The sequence below is a fragment of the Alligator sinensis genome, unplaced genomic scaffold (assembly GCF_000455745.1).
Source record: "Alligator sinensis unplaced genomic scaffold, ASM45574v1 scaffold280_1, whole genome shotgun sequence".
Classification (NCBI taxonomy): Eukaryota; Metazoa; Chordata; order Crocodylia; family Alligatoridae; genus Alligator; species Alligator sinensis.
In genome coordinates, this window is record NW_005841835.1 from 6098063 (window position 1) to 6105654 (window position 7592).

The 7592-nt window shown below is 45.7% G+C and overlaps 1 protein-coding gene across 1 annotated transcript in view; it reads left to right on the forward strand.

The window, feature by feature from the left end:
• The window catches only part of BAZ1A (bromodomain adjacent to zinc finger domain 1A), a 118383-nt gene that overhangs the window by 30769 nt on the left and 80022 nt on the right, over nt 1–7592 (forward strand). The gene's annotated exons all lie outside the window — the stretch shown is intronic.

Here is a 7592-nt window from a genome sequence, read left to right on the forward strand (position 1 = left end):
ACTACAACCAGCTGCTGCCTCCCCACCCCCAGCCCCAGCCCCAATAGGCGCAGTGCTGGCACCTGCTGCCTTCCCAGAGCCTGAGACCAGGAGACAGCTGGGGCTGGGGCTGGGGCAGGAGGTCAGCAGCTGTTTGTAGCTTCCTGGCTGCAGCCGGCCCCGGCTCTGGGTAGCTGCTGATAGCCACGGAGCCTGGGCTGCTCCCATGGAAGCTCTGCTGAAAGCAGCCCAGGCTCTGTGGCTATCAGCAGCTACCCAGAACCTGGGCCGTCTGCAAACATCTGCTGCCTGTGCAGCAGGGCACAGCGGTGGGGGGGCGCAAAAAGCTGCCTGCTCCCAGCTCCCCGCTTTCCTGCCACACTTCCCCTGCAGGCGGGGGCAGCAGTGAGGGGCACAACCCAGCGCTGCTGCCCACGCTGCTCCTGTGCACACAGGGGAAATGTGGCAAGGGAGCTGGGAGTAGGCAGCTTTCTGTGCCCCTGGTGTGCCCTGCTGCGCCAGGTTCCAGCGCTGCTTTGCAGAAGCGGCAAGGGCAACACAGTGGGGAGCATTACTGGTATGCGCTGCCTCCTGGAGCCCGGGGCCAGGTCTGGGGTGGGAGACAGCTGGGGCTAGGTCCGGGGCTGGGGCCAGCGCTGAGAGGCAGCAGATATCTGCAGCTGGCCCAGGTTCTGGGTAGCTGCTGACAGCCACAGAACCTGGGCTGGGGGGCAGGGGCTTTGGCTGGTGGGCAAGGGGCAACAGGGCTGGGGGGGCAGGGGCAAGGGTCAAGGGCTTTGGGTGGGGGGCAAGGGGCACAAGCAGGGCATCCTGCCATGCACCCCCTGCCCTCATTTTGTTTTTCTGGCATGCCGGCACTCCGGCACCTTCCAAGGTAGGCACTGTGGGGGTTTTCGGCACTCTGGCCAAAAAACGTTGCCTACCTCTGCAGTAAGGCATGCTTAGAAAGTGAAGAATTTTAAGATAAATTTGTAATAGCTATTATTTTGGGATTCCATTTTTATATGATTTTAATGCCGATTTTATTCAAACATACTAGCTTATAAATTGCAGATATTACTGCTTTTTGGTACTGTCTTAAACTAAATTTCTGATGAGGGAAGTTTTTGGTAAAGGGAATGAATGGTGAGACTGTGTGTTGAGGGTATGGAGAAACCTTAAACTCTAGAGAAATTATTCTCACAAGTGATCAGTATCTTGTTTATTCAGATATCAAAGTTTAATTTAAATTAACTGGTCTGATTCTTCACTTACACTGTTTCTCTGAAGAGATCAGAAAATTCTCTTAATTTTCTCAATCTAAAGATTAAAGCACTCATGTAAGTCTTTGCAAAATTGTCTTTTCCTGTCGGCTTTAGGCTTCCTCAGGCTACGGAGTGGCCATGTGGTATAAATAGTGGATGCTCAATCTGTAAGATAACCTATGCATGTTAGAGGACTAGTGAGCAGGGGCTCATAAATTAATTGGAAGCTTTACCTCATTTGTAGTCCATGGGTAAAAAGGTATGAAATAGCCCTACAACTGTGGAGTCTCTGTCTGCAAAGTTGAGGTGGAGGAGCTTCTGGAAAGTGGAAAGGCAGGAAAATGTCTCAAGACTACTGTTTCCCTTAAAAGGCACCTACACAAGAGTTGTTTTTTTGGGTTTTTTTTTTCTTTTTACTTCCCTATGATTCCATTTAATGGATTAGAGCACATTAGCCCTCATATTAAATTAGTTTGGCTCAACAAATCAATTTAATTTTCCAGAAATATTTATACTATAAATAGTAGGTAAGAACGATTTAACAAAGCAGTTCTAGTTTAGGATTTTTTTTTTTCAGTTGGTATATGAAAATGTCTCATTTTGTCTTAACCTTAAGGTGTTGGCATTTTTCAGACACCCATCCAAAAGAATGCTTTAAAACAGTGGTGCTCAATCTTCTGGCCTCACAGACAAGATGACTGGCATGGCGCTGGTCCACAGTTCAGATTGGGCCCTGCAACTCTGGGGCTGGGTGCCACCTCTCTGTAGCCCTGTGTGCTGAGCTTCTATGCCACCCCTGCCTGGCTCTGCATGATGGGCCTTGGGTCCCCACACTGCCTCTGCTCAGCCCAGTGCACTGCCCTTTGTGCCTGATCCAGCAAGCTACTCCGTCCAGACTGCAGCTCTCCCTATGTGTTTGGAAATTTAGCAGCATCCTTACCACCAAATTTTCAGACTAGTGGGGAGCCCAGCAGGCCGGATGACCCACCACCACAAACTAAATCTGGCCTGCAGGCCACAGGTTGAGCACCCAGCTTTAGAAGAATATATATGAGTTTCAGGAGGCTAACTTTTTACTTTATTTTTTGTTCTTTTTTTGTAAATCACTGACTAAAATCTGTGTTTATCTTTCTTAAATTTTCAAATTTTACATGAACAGGTGCATAGTTAGTTAATATAGACATAGAAAGGGGGAGCTTTCTTGTTCTTTCACTTAATGAAATTCAGAATCCTTTTCACATTTTGTTTGGAGGATAGTAAATCAGTGTTAACTTTGCTTTTGTCAAATATTTGTCCCTTTCACTTAGAATGAAGGCCCCGGGGAGGGAGGGACCCATGCTGCTTGGGCTCGGGCTCAGGCTGCCCTGGGGGAGAGGGAGCAGGGGGGTGTCCCTGCACATCCCACATCCCCCTGTAGAGTCCCCACATGTCCCCCTGGCTGCTGAGCTCAGGTGCGCAGGTGTGGGAGCATCCTCAAGGCCACCCAGGTGGCAGGGAGGACACGGCAGGGTCAGGTGGCACCCCTTGACCCCTGCGCCCCCAGGCTGTGGCCGGACTGGACAGGCCACGCAAGCGTCTGCTCCTGCCGGCCCACTGGGTGATTAAAAAGTTCATGATCCGGCCCCACATTCAAAAAGGTTGGACACCCCTGGTCTAGGCTCAGTGGGCTCAATGTCTAGTTGGCAGCTGGTAGTGGAGTGCCCCACGGCTCAGTCCTGAGGCTGGTTTAGTTCAATAGCTTTACCAATGACCTGGAAGATGGCAAAGAGTGTGCCCTCAGCAAGTTTGCAGATGACACCAAGGTGGGGAGAGTAGTAGGTATGCTGGAGGGTAGGTCTAGGATTCAGAGTGACCTAGGCAAAATAGAGGATTGGGCTGAAAGAAATTTCATGTGATTCAATAAGGATAAGTGCAAAGTCCTGCAGTTAAGATGGAAGAATCCCATCCACTGCTACAGACTTGGGACTGATTTGACCCAATTTATTAAATCCATCCGCTTGTGTGCTTGGTGGATCAAAGCCTGCCAACTTTTTCAAACCACATTAGAAGCTCCATGAACTGGATCGCATTTTCAGCTGCCAACTTAACTTGATTTTCAGTGTCATCCAGTTATAAGAAATCATGTAATTTAAGCATACACTGTATTCTGGGTGTGACTTTCAAGCTCATCATGCACAAATTGGTGGTAGCGCTTAACACAGTTTGTTACTGTGCAAAGAATATTCAAGCATAAATACCACCTTGTAAGCACTGGTTTTGGTGGAAGTAACACACTTGCATTTAGATCCCCATTTTGATTGGCGATGGACTCCCTGTATTGAAGCTTACAGCCTGAACAGTGTTTGAATGCTTTTTTAAAAGAGGAAACCAGTCTACCCACATCAGGAAAGTCTGTGTGCCAGATATCTCTTACTAAAGAAAGAATATGTGCATTGCAGCTAACATGAATTGCATTGGGCATCATTCCATGGAGTACAACAGAGAAATCTTTGCACATCTACATTGCATTATCAGACAGAAATGCTGAGATCTTGTTAAATTCTAAACTGTAGTTTATAACAGCCCTCACTCACTACAGTTTGTGCTACAGTTGAAAAATGTACAGACATGAGTTGAACTGGCTCAGTTTGAAAATCAGGCAAATCATGGTCTTTTCAGCTCCCAGGTACAAATAAAATGTGGATAACGTAGTCATTCCTGAATATCTGTTGCTTCATCTGCTAAAATCAACATTAATTCATATTTTGCCAATGAAGAATTTGTAGACTGAACATGCAGAGCAATTACTCCTGGTAGATAATCTTGGCCAAGCTTGTTCACACATGGGAAACTGCCAGCATTTGGCGTGTACTTGTTCAAGTAGTCCCTTCATTTCAGGTTATTGTCACAACCCAGTGATTTTGGTGCCTCGGCACGATGGAATTTTCTTGCCACATGAGAGCCTCTTGCACAGTGAGGGTTTTTGCTGCACAGAAGGACCTCGGTGCAAGAGAGTTCCCGCCAATTTGGAGCCTTCTTTGCAGGGTGCATTTCTTCCTTGCAGCACAGAAATGCACGGTGCAAAGAGTTCCCGCTATTCGAATGCAAATTTGTGTCCCGCTATTGGCCAGTTCTAAATTATTCACACGTAGCGGCTAGTAATTGGCTAGCTAGCCATTTAAAATTTCGTGCGACTTCCGCCCAAGTCGAAGAGCTTTGAGCACGCTGCAGAGTGCCTCTAAAGAGATCTGACTTGCGGCTAGCTGATCGATAGACTGATCACCTATCGATCTTTCTTCCCGTTGCCGAGCGCAATCCCAGACGTACCCTTTTCCCGCTGGCTTGATTTGCGGACGGATTAACTGGCTTGGGCCCCGCCAGCTGGAACAACTCACGTGGTTGTTCAGATGACCGGACCATCTGCGTCGTGACTACAGGCGGCGTAAGTAAACGTTTTTGCAACCATTAAACCTTGTCTGCGTCTCCATTCACCAGCCCGCCCTGACGAACGAGCAATTTCTAAATCACCTCGAGTCGGCTCTGGCCGTCTGAGACAGTACACAATGTAGTTTTACCCATGGTTATTCAGTACCAAAACAGGGCTATATATTGTGCCTCTGCTTTTTCTGTGTGCATGCACGGGTATGTGCATCCATGCCCTAGGCATAACAACAAGGAAACCAAAATACTCAATTATGGAAAACGACATTGGAGTTAAGCCATCTGCTGGAAATACACAAGAAAAAACAAAATCCAATGACTGAATCTTAGCTAAGTTAAATCTGCAGGGCTCAAAGTGAAAGTGTTCTCATGAAGTCAGCCAGGTTTGTGCATATGCATGAATTAGATCTGGTTATTAAAGAAATGTCATTCACACTTTGTCACTTTTCTCTGTAGAAGCATATTAACCAAGCTAGGATTTGCCACCACTTACTCTTCTTTCTGAAGCATACCTTGCCTCAAGCATATTCCAAGCACTATACTTCCAGAGATTTCAGACCCGAGTTGGTGAAGCACATCTTTTCTAATGCAAGGCGTTGCACTACTAAAAAAAGAGGTGCACTGAAGGATTATGTCAAGTGATCTCTTACAGTTTATTAAGCAGATATACCATACCAGACTCTGGGGGTCCACTAATATATTCTGCCTTATATCAAGAGACATTACATACAGGGAGATCCTAATGGCAAACTCCTTTTCCCGGAGATCTTGATCTCTTTACTCATTCATAAAATTCGTTTCTCAATGATCATTTGCTAGAATGATATATCATTTGCTACTGCCGCAAGCACCTTTGAGCAGATCAGAATGTTATCTGAAAAAAAAAAATTATTGTAGCCTTCCAGCAAAGCTGCAGAGCTATGAGTTCATTCACAAATACCAGCTACAATTTGAGTCATCATTGACAATCTATCTCCTAGCCTCTCATCTTATTACAAGAGATTCATACAGCTCACCTAAAAGATCTACTCTCTTTTTCTTCTCCTATCTACAGCAGATCTACAGGTTACTTAGTTTTTCATTAGCAATCAAGGTGAATTAACATCCTGTTCCCTAGGCTCCTCCAAATAGTCTTACCAAGTTTGGTAAGGGTCTGTGTCCCTTCATTGTGTACTTTCTCTCTAGCATGTTGCTCTATGCCTAGAACCATCTGCCTTTCTTCCATTAAATTTCCACCATCCTTAACCAGGCTTTCCTACACCATTGTCTCAAATCTGTTTAGTTTGGTATTAGATGTAAATTTCACAATACAGATCACAAAGTTTGAGGACTTAATTTTTCAGCAGATGGCTTAATTTAGACAAAGATTAGCCTTCGAACAACAAACCCAGAATACCAAAATTAAGAACTTTGTGCAAGATAAACATTTTGTGGTAGTTTTCTTTTGTTCCATCAGGGAACAAATATTTGCTTCTCTCTACTCAAAAAGGACCGTTATGATCTCATCTGACAACCTACAAAATGCAACCTGAGAAACTGATAAAGTAATTTTTGCAAATCACAAATCCTACATCAATGTCCTCTTCAATCCCTGTACCTCCAGTAATTCTGTAGAAGGAAAACTCTATAATACCAGATTAAAGTGAAAACAGCAAGATCAGTACATTTTGTGAGCCTGAGATTGGAGAGGAGGGGGAGATGCATACAAGGAGGGCATTACAACTCTATTCTCTCCTCTCACTGTGACACAAACAAGAGTCAGCCCAAACTGATCAGCTGCACTCTCTACTACAGCCAAAAAATATACCTTCTCGTACAGTATGATCTAATAGCACTTTTTTTTCTTATTGTACTCAGACGATTTTGAAGAGTTCTCTCAAAAGCAGGCTTAACTGGTGTGGTCCAGGGAATAGAGCACTTTGGGTTCAGCTCTGCTGCCTTACTTTGGACAGGTAATTTCACCTATGCTACTACTCCCACCTTTGCGGATCTTGTTTAGTTAGTAAGAATCTCTGCCTCAAAAAGAACTTACAACCTGTGTTTTACTCAGGCTAGCATAAAAGTACCCCGAAATCTGCTGGGTCTCCAGACAAGTATTAGGCTGCATTTTTTCTACACTGCATGTGTTCCCATGCACCTTCTTTTTGAAAGGCAGAAAAAAAAGACTGTTCCAGGGTTGTGGTTGCCTGTGAAAGAGCAAGTCCTCCCGGAAGGCTGCTTGCAGACATTAAAAAACAAACAAAACCAACATCTGGATGATGGTGTTGCCGGGGACATAGTCTTTCTAGACTTTAAGAAGACCTTTGACACTGTCTCTTACCCCATCCTCATCAATAAATTAAGTGACTGTGGCACTGATGCCTACACAGTTGGATGGGTAAAAAACTGGCTGATGGGGCGCACCCAGAGAGTAGTGGTGGATGGGTTGTACTCAACCTGGTGAGATGTAAGCAGTGGGGTACCCCAGGGCTCAGTCCTCGGGCCCACACTGTTTAACATGTTAATCAGCGACTTGGACAAGGGGGTGGAAAGCATGCTGTCCAAGTTTGCTGATGACACTAAGATGTGGGGCAAGGTGGACACACTTGAAGAGAGAGAGAGGCTGCAAATAGATTTTGACAGACTACAAAAGTGGGCAGATGATAATAGGATGGGGTTCAATGTAGATAAATGCAGGGTACTGCACCTTGGGAGAAGGAGTCCACAGCATACATACAGGCTGGGGAGTTTCCCTCTTGAAAGCACAGAGACAGAACGGGATCTTGGAGTAATTATTGACTCCAAGATAAACATGAGCCACCAATGCCAGACTGCAGCCAGCAAGGCCAGACATACCTTGTCATGCATCCAAAGCTGCATCTCAAGCCAGTCCAGAGAGGTGATACTCCCCCTCTATGCGACTTTGGTCAGGCCGCAGTTGGAGTACTG